We start from the raw sequence: 20,238 nt of genomic DNA, 5'->3' as shown, positions 1-20,238 counted from the left end.
AGCACTGTAGTTCTGAGGGTTCAAGATGGATGCAACAATCTCCTGTTGCTTCTATGAAGGCCGTAATAGACGACATCACCAAACAGCTCCATAGTCACATACACAGCAAAGGAGAGATGTTGTTTACACCTAGTGATGTCAGTGGTATTGAGTGACATCACAGCACAGTGCTAAGGCTCCTGGGCCTGGACACAGCAGCGGCTGCAATATCTCAACGGAGAATACGTTTATATCTATGTGTGTGTGTGCGCATATATATATATATATATATATATATATATATATATATATATATTTCTCCGCCGAAATCACTTTTAAACCCATTTCCACCTTTTTTTCCCTTCTCTTCCTCTTACTTTTTTTTCACGTTTTTTTACGTTTTTCTCCTTTTCGCCTCTTTTCTGGGCGTATTATTCTTCTTTTTCTTCTTTTTTTTCGTCTAATGCATACCCCATCAGTGCAGCAATGCTTATTCAATACCGCCAGCAGATGGAGACACTGGGGGATAATTTTCTAAGGATTTATACTGATTTTTCCTGTCTGAATTTGTCGCACAGAAAGTTGCAGGCCAAATATGTGTGACATTTCTGCGACTTTAGCTTCTAGAGCATTTTTACAACATTATACATAGGTGCTGAATACATAAAAAGCGACTGTTCAGCGACAGACAAGTCGCATCGGCTGAAAGTAGGCCAGAATGTCAGTCCATGTTGGAGCAGGTTTAGATACAGTCTAAAGCATAGATCTCAAAGTCTGTGCACAGAATTTAGCAAGGGCCTCGCACCTTCTGATGCATCAGGTAGGTGCACAATAGCATAGCCTAACCCTCTGTACTTTGGTCTATATTGATGCGGGACATAGACAGCCAGCTGATGACCAATCCATTAGTGCAATGGATGGCTGGAAGCATTTGTCTTTGCCTTTGCAATACCACAGAAGCAATGCATGGTCAATGTACAGCAATGACACACCTGTGTGAACAGCCAGGAGACCCCCCCCCCCCCCCCCATGTTATGTTACATAGTTACATAGTTAGTACGGTCGAAAAAAGACATATGTCCATCACGTTCAACCAGGGAATTAAGGGGTAGGGGTGTGGCGCGATATTGGGGAAGGGATGAGATTTTATATTTCTTCATAAGCATTAATCTTATTTTGTCAATTAGGAACATTCAGCACCCACCCGCTATCAAGGCAGCTGCCTATCATGTCATGCCCTACCTGCACAGGTGTGCTGGCTACTCAAATGATCCAATTAAGGAGGCCATTTAGTCAGCAGCAGCAGAAGTCCTGTGCCTGGACGCTCCAACAGGGGCCAGACACAAGCAGAAGCAGCAGAAGCAGCAGCAGCACCACCTTTTGTTTTTTGGCTGCAGCAGCAGCAAGGCCCACAGGGCTGGCTAGCTGGCTAGCCAGCAAGCAGGTAGCAATGAAAGTAGGAATCTTTCTTTTTAACCCTGTAAGGGGGTGGTGCACTGTACCCGAAGATACTGCCATATCGGGTCAATGCATAGGGCGACGGAAGCAAGCTTCGAAATCGGCCCCCGTTCTCAAAAATCCATTTAATATATGGTCCCCAGATAGGGGATGTATCAGATATTAAACTGATAAGAACAGATACTACACTTGATCTTAGCCAAAAGGCCGAGAAGCGATAACCGTGAAAGGGGCGGGCCCAACAAGGTCCCCTTCATGGGCACTATCACTGCTTGCTGTCAGGGAGGCTGCCAGACAATTTTCCATGCACACTCTGGGCTGGGGGGCAGTCAACCACCAGTACACACAGCAGAACCTAAACCCATACCATTATTGCTAAGCAGCAAGACAGGGGCCCATTGCACTCCCACGGGGCCTTTTTAAATGCAATCCATAACCCGGATTTGCCAGGAACCCTTCTTACTCCTCCTACTTGCATGTGACACTGGGCTTAGGATCTGCATAGGAAACACACACACAAGCACACACCTACCTTTGTTGCCTGCAGATGCCTCCTTGGCTGTCCCCAAACGGTATCAAACCAACACCCACGGGAAGCTGTAAGCATAGAGGACATGCCTGCACCCCATTGGACTTACCTGTGTGGGTTAAATCCGGGTTATTTGACAACCTATGGCGGTGATGGTTCTGCTCAGGCAGAGCAGTGCTGATGCTCCTCATAAAGCTGTCGCTGCTGTGAAGGTTCTAGGTGACATCACAAATCCCTTTGGTTACATACACAACAAAGCTGGGTTGTTGTTGTTTACACTCTGCAAGGCCTGTGGAAGTGAGTGACATCATAGCACTGTAGTTCTGAGGGTTCAAGATGGATGCAACAATCTCCTGTTGCTTCTATGAAGGCCGTAATAGACGACATCACCAAACAGCTCCATAGTCACATACACAGCAAAGGAGAGATGTTGTTTACACCTAGTGATGTCAGTGGTATTGAGTGACATCACAGCACAGTGCTAAGGCTCCTGGGCCTGGACACAGCAGCGGCTGCAATATCTCAACGGAGAATACGTTTATATCTATGTGTGTGTGTGCGCATATATATATATATATATATATATATATATATATATATATATATATATTTCTCCGCCGAAATCACTTTTAAACCCATTTCCACCTTTTTTTCCCTTCTCTTCCTCTTACTTTTTTTTCACGTTTTTTTACGTTTTTCTCCTTTTCGCCTCTTTTCTGGGCGTATTATTCTTCTTTTTCTTCTTTTTTTTCGTCTAATGCATACCCCATCAGTGCAGCAATGCTTATTCAATACCGCCAGCAGATGGAGACACTGGGGGATAATTTTCTAAGGATTTATACTGATTTTTCCTGTCTGAATTTGTCGCACAGAAAGTTGCAGGCCAAATATGTGTGACATTTCTGCGACTTTAGCTTCTAGAGCATTTTTACAACATTATACATAGGTGCTGAATACATAAAAAGCGACTGTTCAGCGACAGACAAGTCGCATCGGCTGAAAGTAGGCCAGAATGTCAGTCCATGTTGGAGCAGGTTTAGATACAGTCTAAAGCATAGATCTCAAAGTCTGTGCACAGAATTTAGCAAGGGCCTCGCACCTTCTGATGCATCAGGTAGGTGCACAATAGCATAGCCTAACCCTCTGTACTTTGGTCTATATTGATGCGGGACATAGACAGCCAGCTGATGACCAATCCATTAGTGCAATGGATGGCTGGAAGCATTTGTCTTTGCCTTTGCAATACCACAGAAGCAATGCATGGTCAATGTACAGCAATGACACACCTGTGTGAACAGCCAGGAGACCCCCCCCCCCCCCCCCCATGTTATGTTACATAGTTACATAGTTAGTACGGTCGAAAAAAGACATATGTCCATCACGTTCAACCAGGGAATTAAGGGGTAGGGGTGTGGCGCGATATTGGGGAAGGGATGAGATTTTATATTTCTTCATAAGCATTAATCTTATTTTGTCAATTAGGAACATTCAGCACCCACCCGCTATCAAGGCAGCTGCCTATTGATAGGTCCGAGCCAGAGGAGAATACATTTTTATTCTTTATAGACTTCATCTCCATTCTATATAAGACTTTAATTTTGACTTGTGTCCTTCTTCTGAACTTTGACTAAAGAGACACTCAGTGATTTATATATTCAAGATCCTGGAGAGAATGCTGAGCAAGAGACTTCTTATCTTTTCCTTCACATCTGTAGCAGAAGACAATTTAGGGGAACCTTCAACCAACAAACGTATTTAGTTTTTTTTACTAAGTCTAATGATTATGTAAAGATTTATTGCTTCCTTTCATTGTTAAAATCTACTACGCAAGTCCAATTGAATGTCATGTATATAAGCAATACACTGAGAAAGAGAAGTCAGTCCAGCTTCTGCTTTCATTTCAGTTACAACCTGTGTGTGTTGTATCTTTATTGGGAAGCACTATTGGGTATCCACCGGCAGAAGACGACTCAACCATTGGGGTTGAACCTAACATTATTTGGCGCTCGACTCACAGGGACCCACTGCCGAATCACAAGGAGCATCTTAGATATAGTGCGGGACCACTATGGCTCGGGCCTCCGGAGACCACAGACTACACAAAACCTGGCCAGGTAAGAAAAATATTTATTTTTCTTATATCTGTGCCCTCCTGAGATCTGTGGCTGTGGGTCCTGCACTTAGACTGGGTTTTAGAATAGCTAAACTCCTGTGATAGTGGGTCTATTTGAATAGACAATGAACCCATATACCTTCTGTCGGTTGGATAAGTACAGTGTTACTCCGCAGGGAGACATGGAATGAATGTATGAGCCAAGAGAGGATGGTATGTGATTTTATGAGGGTATTGCCGAACTGATCTGTGAAAGCGCCTAACGGGGTCACAGATTATGCTTAAATCCCATATTATCACATAAACCATTATCTGGTTGCTAGCATGAGCCTGGAATACATCATAAGTCCAGGACAGGATTCGTGTGATAAGCCCGTGTATTCTGGGGGAATAAGGTGCGGAAAAAAACAAAAAAAAACACACCTAGACGGACACTGACCCTATAAGAGTGATGTGGATGACGGTGAAAAGGCCAGGTGAGCCTTTTAGCAAATTAGTCGCCTAGGAGGATGGCAACGAGGGAAAGACACCTTACGAGGGTTTCCCCAATAAGCTACCTAGGAACGGACGGCTAGTATGAGTTAGCTAATATCTAATACAGAATTGTCATGCATCACAGGTAAAGGCCAGGAGAGCCTTTTAATCAGGTAAAAAGGCCAAAAGAGCCTTTTTAACCTACTAGCCGCCTAAGGAGAAGGCAATGAGGGGGACATACTTTCCGAAGTTCCCCCCAATAAGCTACTTAGGACCGGTCGGCTAGAGATGGGTCAGCAAAAGTCCAAGAATGCAGACGGAGAACCCCAGATACAAGCTCTTAAAACAATCCTTGAAGAATTACACGGCAAGGACAGGTTGTCAACCTAGCCCCTGTACACCTACTGAGGTACGAGGTTAGAAAGATGATAGGAGATAACCAGTATCAGACAGTACCTTTAAATAGGCACCCGTATAAACCATGGAGCCCTGCGGAATGTATGGCTCTTGTGCAAAATGCCCCTGACCCACTTACTAAGCCTTTGGGTTTTTGTAGGTACCTGACTCAGGTCATGGAATCTCATAATGCCACATGGCAGGATGGGGAAAACCTTTGTAGGTTAAAAATGCCACCCACCATGTTCTCTCAATTTATAACTGTCACTCATGCAGCTAGACCCAATGAACCCAGGGGAGAGGCCTCCAGACAGACGTTTACTAACTCTCTTAGAACCTTTTGCACGCAAAGACAGAGAGAGAGGGGGACGGTAGCAGTGGGCACTCAAACCCCGACCCAGACTGTATCTGACTATTACCTTGGTCTAGAGCAAGATTACTTAGACGAAGGATTAGCCATGGACAGTGACGTAATACAGAGACTGTATGTACGTGCTTTTGTGGACGGTTTAAGACCCCAGAGAAGGGAACAACTGAAAGCCCAGGGGATAGGACCTGACCTACGGGGAGCCCCTAAAAAGACTACAATAGCATATGTCTCTGAAAAATCCCAAGGTGGGGGTCAGAATAACAAAGGAGACAGACCCCGGAAACCCCCAATTTGTTATTATTGTGGCAAGTCAGGACACATAAAAAAAAACTGCAGAAAACGTATTGCTGACGAGGGGAGTGACAAGCAGGACTAAAGGGATGTATGGAGTTAAGAATGAAATCAGAATGTGACAGTGATGGAATACAGAGTAATCAGCGTTTGGAAAGATAGCAGGTTATGGGAATGTTGACAAGTTGAGTTGACTAAAGCTAAGTGAAGGAAATAGAAGCTTTCTGTGAAATCTATGTGTATGTTTGTTATTGCCATACAAATTGTTTTGTCAAGTTGTGTTGTCCGCTGTGTATGCAGGACATGGGATGTCTAACATGCTACATTTTTACGTGAGTCTTGTGATGGTAGAGAACGTGAATTGAAACTCTTTTTTTTCTTATGTGAGGTATGATACCTTTATGGTCTAAATATGGCGTCTAGGGACTAGCCAGCGCCAAAAATTCCAAGAGGAGGGGCTTGTACGTCACATACTGTAGACAAAGAAATAAATGTTTACCTTATGGGATAGTTTGTGAATACTTTTTAGTAAATGTGGAAGTTGCCAGATTAGTGGAAATTCTGGAGTATGCAATGTTTTAGTTGAATGAAGTGGAAATAATCTCTCAGTGAGACTGTTTTAAAAGGCTACTGATAAGCTTTTTGCGTATATATATATATATATATATATATATATATATATATATATATTTCTTTGTGTCAATATTAGGTTTGTTTGGTTGTGATTTCTGATCTCCAAAGATAATATTCAATGTTTGTGTTTGAACACTTGGTCTTTGTGACTTTTTTGTTTACTAATCCTGATCCTGTGTCACGATATCAGTTTAATATTTTAGTGTTCCCTATCTGTATCTAATTGTAATTGTATGTCACAGATCATTCTTGGATTAGTTCTTTAACCCTTGCCTCTTCTTGCTTATGCTGTTCTGTTTAACACCCTTGTATTGTAGTTCAGGAATAGGCTGGTGACTAGTTATCATGCAATCTGTGATTTATTGCTATGTGAATTCCTTTTTGTGTTTGTATTTTTTGAGTCTTTATGGTCCGTCCGTGTAAAAGCTGACACAGCATTCTAACCTGTGTGTGAACAGCTCGATGCTGCAGAGGGGGGCAGCCCCCCTTCCTGTCTTTATCTCTGAAGATTTTCTGTGTGAGAGCGGCATTCCTAGTTTGTTTTCATTTGTTTTTCTTGTGATTATTTAAATGTAGTTTATCTCTTATGATAAAAATATTAAGTCACCTTTTATTTTGCGTAATTTTGCCATAGTGCTGAAACCTTGTTGTCTTATTGGGTTAAAATTCTGTTCTTGTGAAAGATTGAGATAATTTCAGAATTACATTTTGGTTTGGGAGAGGGAGTCAACCTGTTGATTCCATTCACTGACTTGTAGCAGCTTGGTAGTCTGGTCTTCTTTCCAATCCAGTACACTCCTCTCCACGCTAGATAACTGTGCCCTTGAATCCAGCTTCATTGCTCTCTGGTGGAGAATGACTGGATTCAGAGGGGGTAAGAGATGATGGGAGAGGGGCATCATTTATTACAAACTCTGTGTATAATAATAATGATGATGAATGCCTGTATAGAGTTAATATTACAGGAGACAGCAGGGTTCTCACATGATGGGGTATGTATTCTGCATGACACCAAGTAGTCAAAAGAACAAACTCTCTACCTGCTTGCCCAGGGCAATAAGGTAATGAGTTGGCTGCACTAACTGGAACTTACAGACTTGTCTGGGGTAAAACCGCTAACAGACTTATCTGAAAGACTTTTCTCACCTCTTCAGGCAGACCAATAAAAGATGCAGAGAGTTGGAGCACACATGGAGGGGTCTGCTAATGTCAGAGGAGGTGGGAATTGTCAGAATTAGGGCCCATATGAAGACTGGTACCTTAGAAGCCAAAAATAATGAGTTGGCTGACACCACTACAGAGGCAGTCGCCGCACTGCCAGTGATATCTGTCAGAGACGTGAAGGTGAGCGTGGAAAAAAAACCTTCACAACAGGCAGATGTTGCTGTAAAAAGAATCTTGGAGGATGTTAAGGGACAGAGGAGAAAAGACGGCATATGGGGGACTTCTGCAAAAGTCTGCCTGCCTAGAACTCTGCTTCCCAATGATAGTCCAAGTAATAAATGGTAAAACACATTTTGTCCAAAGGGGCCATGCTGCAAGTCATAGACAAATCCTGGATAGCCCCTGGTATCTCCACTACCGTAGTAGCTTTTCTTCAAGCCTGTATGACCTGTGCTTCATACAATCCAGGGAGGACTATACCAGCCCCCTGAAAGTATTCCCAAAGCCACTCTGTCTGCTCTAGAGAGTCCAGGTAGATTACATAAGCTTGACCCCTTGTTCAGGCTATGTGTTTTGTCTTGGTGTGTGTTGATCTCTTTAGGCTGACCTGAGGCCTACCCCATGGGAGGATGTATGACATTAGTATGAGAATCTGTCCTCATATGTGCAGTTCTTGTGAAAGTATCTGAAACTAACATGTGGGCAAGTGTTGTCTTTCCTTCCCAGATCCGAACAGCATTGAAGGAACCCACACACTACTGCCTGGAGACTACGTGTATGTAAAGAAATATACCAGGAAGTCCCTCGAGCCCCGATTTGAAGGACCATATCAAGTCCTCTTCACTACAGCAACATCAGTCAAGCTGCAAGGAAAAGCCAGCTGGATTCATGCATCACACTGCAAAAGGACGGTATCTGACCATGACAACATGACAACTGTCTAATATGTTACATCACAACCTTACATGATGAGCTAGAAAAGCATCTAGATAACAAATTCTTGAAACACCACTTAATGTTGGCAAAAAATCTCACAGTGAAAGATTGCTGGATATGCACACATGCTCCTACATCTGCCCAGAGTATGCCTTATTTGGCTATCCCTGTGCCACCACATGAGATGTTCCAGGGGAATTGCTTCGACACATTAGCAAGCAACAAGCCACGGTATACAAAAAATTGGAACACTTCAGTGGGGATTCCAATAGTGGGGTGGATTGGGCAACCCTGGTGGCAGGGAAACCTGAGCAGTTATGGACAAGGACCACAGCAGATACTGACCTTTAAGGGGGGCTCCTGGGTAGCACGTGAAGTCACACAAATACTAGACCTAGGACGAATACCCACACAGGGGATAAAGGTCAGTTTTAGCAAAACATCTGTAAGTACTGATACATTTAAGCCTAGTCAAATAGAGAGGTGCTTACATGACAAAAACTGGCTGAATAATACACTTTTTCCTCAAGGTACCGGAGAAGAGTGTCATAACATGATAGGACATCAAAGATGTAATGAATCCTCATATTACCAGCCCTATGACCCGACATGTAATAACCCAGATATTGGTTACTGTGGTACATTGGGACAGAAACCTGGATGGTGCTACATGACTAACGCCTCAAGACTGGTTGACATAGTTAACAAACTGATAAATCAACATTCCTCATATTGGGAACTCCCAAGAGACACATATTGGGTATGCGGAAGAGGGGCCTACAAGTGGTTGCCAGTAGGGGTAAATGGCACATGTACCCTAGCAAGACTCACTCCCTCGACTTTTGTGATACCCAACAAAGACGTTGATATGAGAGCAGTCCCAAGACACATGCTATACCAGAGAGCAGCAAACAACAAGGAAAGAGAAAATGGAAGACCACACGTAGTTCAGATGGGAACAGCCAATAAACTCTTCAGCACTCTCTTTGTATACCCCATGATGATGCAAATATGGGACAAATTAGTTGAGACAACTGACTACCTTGACGACCAAATATATGACATTCTGGAAATCACTAACACCTCTGTGTCTGTACAACTAACCAGCACACAATAGTTCTTGATTACCTTACAGCTGCTCAAGGGGGAATGTGTCAGATTATAGGCCCCACTTGCTGTCATTACATAGACACCACAAGTACCATCCAGATGCACCACCAACTTGAGAACGTACAAAAACTAAGGGAACAGTACACTAAAGACAATGACCAAAATAAAGATAAATGGTGGGGGGATACTTTCTCCATAATGAACCCAGCTACCTGGTTGAAAGGTATTGGGGGATGGGTAGGAGGTGCCATACATTTTATATTACAAGTTGCAGTAGTTATTCTTTTATCTTATTTAGTTATTAAGCTTTTGATGATATGCATAAGTCGCTGCAAATATAGAATCGGTAAATACTGAGTATTGTTTACTTCAAATGAATGGGTTAACATAAACATTTTATGTTGTTTTCCCAGGTTGTAGAAGGAATAATGATCGGCATTTGTTTCCAGGTTCTCATGTCTCCTCTCTTTTTCGTTTGTTTTTAGATTGACATCACACCTGAAACACTCTTCCTGGTGAGGATGCCGGTCCATTACTCAGGGGACGGAGCCAATTTAAGAAGACTTGGTTCCCTCAGACAACTCGCGGTCTGGGATAGTACCTGAGGAAAGACCTGCTATGCACCTGACCTGGAGGATCCAGTTCTTTCAGATGATGATGTCAAAGGGGGAAATGATAGGTCCGAGCCAGAGGAGAATACATTTTTATTCTTTATAGACTTCATCTCCATTCTATATAAGACTTTAATTTTGACTTGTGTCCTTCTTCTGAACTTTGACTAAAGAGACACTCAGTGATTTATATATTCAAGATCCTGGAGAGAATGCTGAGCAAGAGACTTCTTATCTTTTCCTTCACATCTGTAGCAGAAGACAATTTAGGGGAACCTTCAACCAACAAACGTATTTTGTTTTTACTAAGTCTAATGATTATGTAAAGATTTATTGCTTCCTTTCATTGTTAAAATCTACTACGCAAGTCCAATTGAATGTCATGTATATAAGCAATACACTGAGAAAGAGAAGTCAGTCCAGCTTCTGCTTTCATTTCAGTTACAACCTGTGTGTGTTGTATCTTTATTGGGAAGCACTATTGGGTATCCACCGGCAGAAGACGACTCAACCATTGGGGTTGAACCTAACACTATCATGTCATGCCCTACCTGCACAGGTGTGCTGGCTACTCAAATGATCCAATTAAGGAGGCCATTTAGTCAGCAGCAGCAGAAGTCCTGTGCCTGGACGCTCCAACAGGGGCCAGACACAAGCAGAAGCAGCAGAAGCAGCAGCAGCACCACCTTTTGTTTTTTGGCTGCAGCAGCAGCAAGGCCCACAGGGCTGGCTAGCTGGCTAGCCAGCAAGCAGGTAGCAATGAAAGTAGGAATCTTTCTTTTTAACCCTGTAAGGGGGTGGTGCACTGTACCCGAAGATACTGCCATATCGGGTCAATGCATAGGGCGACGGAAGCAAGCTTCGAAATCGGCCCCCGTTCTCAAAAATCCATTTAATATATGGTCCCCAGATAGGGGACGTATCAGATATTAAACTGATAAGAACAGATACTACACTTGATCTTAGCCAAAAGGCCGAGAAGCGATAACCGTGAAAGGGGCGGGCCCAACAAGGTCCCCTTCATGGGCACTATCACTGCTTGCTGTCAGGGAGGCTGCCAGACAATTTTCCATGCACACTCTGGGCTGGGGGGCAGTCAACCACCAGTACACACAGCAGAACCTAAACCCATACCATTATTGCTAAGCAGCAAGACAGGGGCCCATTGCACTCCCACGGGGCCTTTTTAAATGCAATCCATAACCCGGATTTGCCAGGAACCCTTCTTACTCCTCCTACTTGCATGTGACACTGGGCTTAGGATCTGCATAGGAAACACACACACAAGCACACACCTACCTTTGTTGCCTGCAGATGCCTCCTTGGCTGTCCCCAAACGGTATCAAACCAACACCCACGGGAAGCTGTAAGCATAGAGGACATGCCTGCACCCCATTGGACTTACCTGTGTGGGTTAAATCCGGGTTATTTGACAACCTATGGCGGTGATGGTTCTGCTCAGGCAGAGCAGTGCTGATGCTCCTCATAAAGCTGTCGCTGCTGTGAAGGTTCTAGGTGACATCACAAATCCCTTTGGTTACATACACAACAAAGCTGGGTTGTTGTTGTTTACACTCTGCAAGGCCTGTGGAAGTGAGTGACATCATAGCACTGTAGTTCTGAGGGTTCAAGATGGATGCAACAATCTCCTGTTGCTTCTATGAAGGCCGTAATAGACGACATCACCAAACAGCTCCATAGTCACATACACAGCAAAGGAGAGATGTTGTTTACACCTAGTGATGTCAGTGGTATTGAGTGACATCACAGCACAGTGCTAAGGCTCCTGGGCCTGGACACAGCAGCGGCTGCAATATCTCAACGGAGAATACGTTTATATCTATGTGTGTGTGTGCGCATATATATATATATATATATATATATATATATATATATATATATATTTCTCCGCCGAAATCACTTTTAAACCCATTTCCACCTTTTTTTCCCTTCTCTTCCTCTTACTTTTTTTTCACGTTTTTTTACGTTTTTCTCCTTTTCGCCTCTTTTCTGGGCGTATTATTCTTCTTTTTCTTCTTTTTTTTCGTCTAATGCATAACCCCATCAGTGCAGCAATGCTTATTCAATACCGCCAGCAGATGGAGACACTGGGGGATAATTTTCTAAGGATTTATACTGATTTTTCCTGTCTGAATTTGTCGCACAGAAAGTTGCAGGCCAAATATGTGTGACATTTCTGCGACTTTAGCTTCTAGAGCATTTTTACAACATTATACATAGGTGCTGAATACATAAAAAGCGACTGTTCAGCGACAGACAAGTCGCATCGGCTGAAAGTAGGCCAGAATGTCAGTCCATGTTGGAGCAGGTTTAGATACAGTCTAAAGCATAGATCTCAAAGTCTGTGCACAGAATTTAGCAAGGGCCTCGCACCTTCTGATGCATCAGGTAGGTGCACAATAGCATAGCCTAACCCTCTGTACTTTGGTCTATATTGATGCGGGACATAGACAGCCAGCTGATGACCAATCCATTAGTGCAATGGATGGCTGGAAGCATTTGTCTTTGCCTTTGCAATACCACAGAAGCAATGCATGGTCAATGTACAGCAATGACACACCTGTGTGAACAGCCAGGAGACCCCCCCCATGTTATGTTACATAGTTACATAGTTAGTACGGTCGAAAAAAGACATATGTCCATCACGTTCAACCAGGGAATTAAGGGGTAGGGGTGTGGCGCGATATTGGGGAAGGGATGAGATTTTATATTTCTTCATAAGCATTAATCTTCTTTTGTCAATTAGGAACATTCAGCACCCACCCGCTATCAAGGCAGCTGCCTATCATGTCATGCCCTACCTGCACAGGTGTGCTGGCTACTCAAATGATCCAATTAAGGAGGCCATTTAGTCAGCAGCAGCAGAAGTCCTGTGCCTGGACGCTCCAACAGGGGCCAGACACAAGCAGAAGCAGCAGAAGCAGCAGCAGCACCACCTTTTGTTTTTTGGCTGCAGCAGCAGCAAGGCCCACAGGGCTGGCTAGCTGGCTAGCCAGCAAGCAGGTAGCAATGAAAGTAGGAATCTTTCTTTTTAACCCTGTAAGGGGGTGGTGCACTGTACCCGAAGATACTGCCATATCGGGTCAATGCATAGGGCGACGGAAGCAAGCTTCGAAATCGGCCCCCGTTCTCAAAAATCCATTTAATATATGGTCCCCAGATAGGGGACGTATCAGATATTAAACTGATAAGAACAGATACTACACTTGATCTTAGCCAAAAGGCCGAGAAGCGATAACCGTGAAAGGGGCGGGCCCAACAAGGTCCCCTTCATGGGCACTATCACTGCTTGCTGTCAGGGAGGCTGCCAGACAATTTTCCATGCACACTCTGGGCTGGGGGGCAGTCAACCACCAGTACACACAGCAGAACCTAAACCCATACCATTATTGCTAAGCAGCAAGACAGGGGCCCATTGCACTCCCACGGGGCCTTTTTAAATGCAATCCATAACCCGGATTTGCCAGGAACCCTTCTTACTCCTCCTACTTGCATGTGACACTGGGCTTAGGATCTGCATAGGAAACACACACACAAGCACACACCTACCTTTGTTGCCTGCAGATGCCTCCTTGGCTGTCCCCAAACGGTATCAAACCAACACCCACGGGAAGCTGTAAGCATAGAGGACATGCCTGCACCCCATTGGACTTACCTGTGTGGGTTAAATCCGGGTTATTTGACAACCTATGGCGGTGATGGTTCTGCTCAGGCAGAGCAGTGCTGATGCTCCTCATAAAGCTGTCGCTGCTGTGAAGGTTCTAGGTGACATCACAAATCCCTTTGGTTACATACACAACAAAGCTGGGTTGTTGTTGTTTACACTCTGCAAGGCCTGTGGAAGTGAGTGACATCATAGCACTGTAGTTCTGAGGGTTCAAGATGGATGCAACAATCTCCTGTTGCTTCTATGAAGGCCGTAATAGACGACATCACCAAACAGCTCCATAGTCACATACACAGCAAAGGAGAGATGTTGTTTACACCTAGTGATGTCAGTGGTATTGAGTGACATCACAGCACAGTGCTAAGGCTCCTGGGCCTGGACACAGCAGCGGCTGCAATATCTCAACGGAGAATACGTTTATATCTATGTGTGTGTGTGCGCATATATATATATATATATATATATATATATATATATATATATATTTCTCCGCCGAAATCACTTTTAAACCCATTTCCACCTTTTTTTCCCTTCTCTTCCTCTTACTTTTTTTTCACGTTTTTTTACGTTTTTCTCCTTTTCGCCTCTTTTCTGGGCGTATTATTCTTCTTTTTCTTCTTTTTTTTCGTCTAATGCATACCCCATCAGTGCAGCAATGCTTATTCAATACCGCCAGCAGATGGAGACACTGGGGGATAATTTTCTAAGGATTTATACTGATTTTTCCTGTCTGAATTTGTCGCACAGAAAGTTGCAGGCCAAATATGTGTGACATTTCTGCGACTTTAGCTTCTAGAGCATTTTTACAACATTATACATAGGTGCTGAATACATAAAAAGCGACTGTTCAGCGACAGACAAGTCGCATCGGCTGAAAGTAGGCCAGAATGTCAGTCCATGTTGGAGCAGGTTTAGATACAGTCTAAAGCATAGATCTCAAAGTCTGTGCACAGAATTTAGCAAGGGCCTCGCACCTTCTGATGCATCAGGTAGGTGCACAATAGCATAGCCTAACCCTCTGTACTTTGGTCTATATTGATGCGGGACATAGACAGCCAGCTGATGACCAATCCATTAGTGCAATGGATGGCTGGAAGCATTTGTCTTTGCCTTTGCAATACCACAGAAGCAATGCATGGTCAATGTACAGCAATGACACACCTGTGTGAACAGCCAGGAGACCCCCCCCCCCCCCCCCCCATGTTATGTTACATAGTTACATAGTTAGTACGGTCGAAAAAAGACATATGTCCATCACGTTCAACCAGGGAATTAAGGGGTAGGGGTGTGGCGCGATATTGGGGAAGGGATGAGATTTTATATTTCTTCATAAGCATTAATCTTATTTTGTCAATTAGGAACATTCAGCACCCACCCGCTATCAAGGCAGCTGCCTATCATGTCATGCCCTACCTGCACAGGTGTGCTGGCTACTCAAATGATCCAATTAAGGAGGCCATTTAGTCAGCAGCAGCAGAAGTCCTGTGCCTGGACGCTCCAACAGGGGCCAGACACAAGCAGAAGCAGCAGAAGCAGCAGCAGCACCACCTTTTGTTTTTTGGCTGCAGCAGCAGCAAGGCCCACAGGGCTGGCTAGCTGGCTAGCCAGCAAGCAGGTAGCAATGAAAGTAGGAATCTTTCTTTTTAACCCTGTAAGGGGGTGGTGCACTGTACCCGAAGATACTGCCATATCGGGTCAATGCATAGGGCGACGGAAGCAAGCTTCGAAATCGGCCCCCGTTCTCAAAAATCCATTTAATATATGGTCCCCAGATAGGGGACGTATCAGATATTAAACTGATAAGAACAGATACTACACTTGATCTTAGCCAAAAGGCCGAGAAGCGATAACCGTGAAAGGGGCGGGCCCAACAAGGTCCCCTTCATGGGCACTATCACTGCTTGCTGTCAGGGAGGCTGCCAGACAATTTTCCATGCACACTCTGGGCTGGGGGGCAGTCAACCACCAGTACACACAGCAGAACCTAAACCCATACCATTATTGCTAAGCAGCAAGACAGGGGCCCATTGCACTCCCACGGGGCCTTTTTAAATGCAATCCATAACCCGGATTTGCCAGGAACCCTTCTTACTCCTCCTACTTGCATGTGACACTGGGCTTAGGATCTGCATAGGAAACACACACACAAGCACACACCTACCTTTGTTGCCTGCAGATGCCTCCTTGGCTGTCCCCAAACGGTATCAAACCAACACCCACGGGAAGCTGTAAGCATAGAGGACATGCCTGCACCCCATTGGACTTACCTGTGTGGGTTAAATCCGGGTTATTTGACAACCTATGGCGGTGATGGTTCTGCTCAGGCAGAGCAGTGCTGATGCTCCTCATAAAGCTGTCGCTGCTGTGAAGGTTCTAGGTGACATCACAAATCCCTTTGGTTACATACACAACAAAGCTGGGTTGTTGTTGTTTACACTCTGCAAGGCCTGTGGAAGTGAGTGACATCATAGCACTGTAGTTCTGAGGGTTCAAGATGGATGCAACAATCTCCTGTTGCTTCTATGAAGGCCGTAATAGACGACATCACCAAACAGCTCCATAGTCACATACACAGCAAAGGAGAGATGTTGTTTACACCTAGTGATGTCAGTGGTATTGAGTGACATCACAGCACAGTGCTAAGGCTCCTGGGCCTGGACACAGCAGCGGCTGCAATATCTCAACGGAGAATACGTTTATATCTATGTGTGTGTGTGCGCATATATATATATATATATATATATATATATATATATATATATATATTTCTCCGCCGAAATCACTTTTAAACCCATTTCCACCTTTTTTTCCCTTCTCTTCCTCTTACTTTTTTTTCACGTTTTTTTACGTTTTTCTCCTTTTCGCCTCTTTTCTGGGCGTATTATTCTTCTTTTTCTTCTTTTTTTTCGTCTAATGCATACCCCATCAGTGCAGCAATGCTTATTCAATACCGCCAGCAGATGGAGACACTGGGGGATAATTTTCTAAGGATTTATACTGATTTTTCCTGTCTGAATTTGTCGCACAGAAAGTTGCAGGCCAAATATGTGTGACATTTCTGCGACTTTAGCTTCTAGAGCATTTTTACAACATTATACATAGGTGCTGAATACATAAAAAGCGACTGTTCAGCGACAGACAAGTCGCATCGGCTGAAAGTAGGCCAGAATGTCAGTCCATGTTGGAGCAGGTTTAGATACAGTCTAAAGCATAGATCTCAAAGTCTGTGCACAGAATTTAGCAAGGGCCTCGCACCTTCTGATGCATCAGGTAGGTGCACAATAGCATAGCCTAACCCTCTGTACTTTGGTCTATATTGATGCGGGACATAGACAGCCAGCTGATGACCAATCCATTAGTGCAATGGATGGCTGGAAGCATTTGTCTTTGCCTTTGCAATACCACAGAAGCAATGCATGGTCAATGTACAGCAATGACACACCTGTGTGAACAGCCAGGAGACCCCCCCCCCCCCCCCCATGTTATGTTACATAGTTACATAGTTAGTACGGTCGAAAAAAGACATATGTCCATCACGTTCAACCAGGGAATTAAGGGGTAGGGGTGTGGCGCGATATTGGGGAAGAAGGGATGAGATTTTATATTTCTTCATAAGCATTAATCTTATTTTGTCAATTAGGAACATTCAGCACCCACCCGCTATCAAGGCTGCCTATCATGTCATGCCCTACCTGCACAGGTGTGCTGGCTACTCAAATGATCCAATTAAGGAGGCCATTTAGTCAGCAGCAGCAGAAGTCCTGTGCCTGGACGCTCCAACAGGGGCCAGACACAAGCAGAAGCAGAAGCAGCAGAAGCAGCAGCAGCACCACCTTTTGTTTTTTGGCTGCAGCAGCAGCAAGGCCCACAGGGCTGGCTAGCTGGCTAGCCAGCAAGCAGGTAGCAATGAAAGTAGGAATCTTTCTTTTTAACCCTGTAAGGGGGTGGTGCACTGTACCCGAAGATACTGCCATATCGGGTCAATGCATAGGGCGACGGAAGCAAGCTTCGAAATCGGCCCCCGTTCTCAAAAATCCATTTAATATATGGTCCCCAGATAGGGGACGTATCAGATATTAAACTGATAAGAACAGATACTACACTTGATCTTAGCCAAAAGGCCGAGAAGCGATAACCGTGAAAGGGGCGGGCCCAACAAGGTCCCCTTCATGGGCACTATCACTGCTTGCTGTCAGGGAGGCTGCCAGACAATTTTCCATGCACACTCTGGGCTGGGGGGCAGTCAACCACCAGTACACACAGCAGAACCTAAACCCATACCATTATTGCTAAGCAGCAAGACAGGGGCCCATTGCACTCCCACGGGGCCTTTTTAAATGCAATCCATAACCCGGATTTGCCAGGAACCCTTCTTACTCCTCCTACTTGCATGTGACACTGGGCTTAGGATCTGCATAGGAAACACACACACAAGCACACACCTACCTTTGTTGCCTGCAGATGCCTCCTTGGCTGTCCCCAAACGGTATCAAACCAACACCCACGGGAAGCTGTAAGCATAGAGGACATGCCTGCACCCCATTGGACTTACCTGTGTGGGTTAAATCCGGGTTATTTGACAACCTATGGCGGTGATGGTTCTGCTCAGGCAGAGCAGTGCTGATGCTCCTCATAAAGCTGTCGCTGCTGTGAAGGTTCTAGGTGACATCACAAATCCCTTTGGTTACATACACAACAAAGCTGGGTTGTTGTTGTTTACACTCTGCAAGGCCTGTGGAAGTGAGTGACATCATAGCACTGTAGTTCTGAGGGTTCAAGATGGATGCAACAATCTCCTGTTGCTTCTATGAAGGCCGTAATAGACGACATCACCAAACAGCTCCATAGTCACATACACAGCAAAGGAGAGATGTTGTTTACACCTAGTGATGTCAGTGGTATTGAGTGACATCACAGCACAGTGCTAAGGCTCCTGGGCCTGGACACAGCAGCGGCTGCAATATCTCAACGGAGAATACGTTTATATCTATGTGTGTGTGTGCGCATATATATATATATATATATATATATATATATATATATATATATATTTCTCCGCCGAAATCACTTTTAAACCCATTTCCACCTTTTTTTCCCTTCTCTTCCTCTTACTTTTTTTTCACGTTTTTTTACGTTTTTCTCCTTTTCGCCTCTTTTCTGGGCGTATTATTCTTCTTTTTCTTCTTTTTTTTCGTCTAATGCATACCCCATCAGTGCAGCAATGCTTATTCAATACCGCCAGCAGATGGAGACACTGGGGGATAATTTTCTAAGGATTTATACTGATTTTTCCTGTCTGAATTTGTCGCACAGAAAGTTGCAGGCCAAATATGTGTGACATTTCTGCGACTTTAGCTTCTAGAGCATTTTTACAACATTATACATAGGTGCTGAATACATAAAAAGCGACTGTTCAGCGACAGACAAGTCGCATCGGCTGAAAGTAGGCCAGAATGTCAGTCCATGTTGGAGCAGGTTTAGATACAGTCTAAAGCATAGATCTCAAAGTCTGTGCACAGAATTTAGCAAGGGCCTCGCACCTTCTGATGCATCAGGTAGGTGCACAATAGCATAGCCTAACCCTCTGTACTTTGGTCTATATTGATGCGGGACATAGACAGCCAGCTGATGACCAATCCATTAGTGCAATGGATGGCTGGAAGCATTTGTCTTTGCCTTTGCAATACCACAGAAGCAATGCATGGTCAATGTACAGCAATGACACACCTGTGTGAACAGCCAGGAGACCCCCCCCCCCCCCATGTTATGTTACATAGTTACATAGTTAGTACGGTCGAAAAAAGACATATGTCCATCACGTTCAACCAGGGAATTAAGGGGTAGGGGTGTGGCGCGATATTGGGGAAGGGATGAGATTTTATATTTCTTCATAAGCATTAATCTTATTTTGTCAATTAGGAACATTCAGCACCCACCCGCTATCAAGGCAGCTGCCTATCATGTCATGCCCTACCTGCACAGGTGTGCTGGCTACTCAAATGATCCAATTAAGGAGGCCATTTAGTCAGCAGCAGCAGAAGTCCTGTGCCTGGACGCTCCAACAGGGGCCAGACACAAGCAGAAGCAGCAGAAGCAGCAGCAGCACCACCTTTTGTTTTTTGGCTGCAGCAGCAGCAAGGCCCACAGGGCTGGCTAGCTGGCTAGCCAGCAAGCAGGTAGCAATGAAAGTAGGAATCTTTCTTTTTAACCCTGTAAGGGGGTGGTGCACTGTACCCGAAGATACTGCCATATCGGGTCAATGCATAGGGCGACGGAAGCAAGCTTCGAAATCGGCCCCCGTTCTCAAAAATCCATTTAATATATGGTCCCCAGATAGGGGACGTATCAGATATTAAACTGATAAGAACAGATACTACACTTGATCTTAGCCAAAAGGCCGAGAAGCGATAACCGTGAAAGGGGCGGGCCCAACAAGGTCCCCTTCATGGGCACTATCACTGCTTGCTGTCAGGGAGGCTGCCAGAC

The 20,238-nt window shown here is 44.5% G+C and overlaps 6 non-coding genes across 6 annotated transcripts; all 6 read right to left on the bottom strand.

Annotated features, from left to right (window-relative positions):
* Positions 1–1,465: 1,465 nt before the first annotated feature.
* On the bottom strand, positions 1,466–1,656 carry LOC130331840 (U2 spliceosomal RNA). Its single transcript, XR_008874645.1, has one exon. It is a non-coding gene; the product is annotated as a U2 spliceosomal RNA (small nuclear RNA).
* Positions 1,657–10,859: 9,203 nt separating this feature from the next.
* Positions 10,860–11,050, bottom strand: LOC130331823 (U2 spliceosomal RNA). Its single transcript, XR_008874630.1, has one exon. It is a non-coding gene; the product is annotated as a U2 spliceosomal RNA (small nuclear RNA).
* Positions 11,051–13,130: 2,080 nt separating this feature from the next.
* Positions 13,131–13,321, bottom strand: LOC130331822 (U2 spliceosomal RNA). Its single transcript, XR_008874629.1, has one exon. It is a non-coding gene; the product is annotated as a U2 spliceosomal RNA (small nuclear RNA).
* Positions 13,322–15,409: 2,088 nt separating this feature from the next.
* LOC130331821 (U2 spliceosomal RNA) lies at positions 15,410–15,600 on the bottom strand. The gene has a single exon (XR_008874628.1). It is a non-coding gene; the product is annotated as a U2 spliceosomal RNA (small nuclear RNA).
* Positions 15,601–17,694: 2,094 nt separating this feature from the next.
* LOC130331820 (U2 spliceosomal RNA) lies at positions 17,695–17,885 on the bottom strand. The gene has a single exon (XR_008874627.1). It is a non-coding gene; the product is annotated as a U2 spliceosomal RNA (small nuclear RNA).
* Positions 17,886–19,970: 2,085 nt separating this feature from the next.
* On the bottom strand, positions 19,971–20,161 carry LOC130331819 (U2 spliceosomal RNA). Its single transcript, XR_008874626.1, has one exon. It is a non-coding gene; the product is annotated as a U2 spliceosomal RNA (small nuclear RNA).
* Positions 20,162–20,238: the final 77 nt, after the last annotated feature.

The sequence above is a fragment of the Hyla sarda genome, unplaced genomic scaffold, assembly GCF_029499605.1.
Source record: "Hyla sarda isolate aHylSar1 unplaced genomic scaffold, aHylSar1.hap1 scaffold_358, whole genome shotgun sequence".
NCBI lineage: Eukaryota > Metazoa > Chordata > Amphibia > Anura > Hylidae > Hyla > Hyla sarda.
The sequence above is the reverse complement of the archived record's forward strand: the minus strand, read 5'-3'. Positions and strand labels throughout refer to the sequence as shown.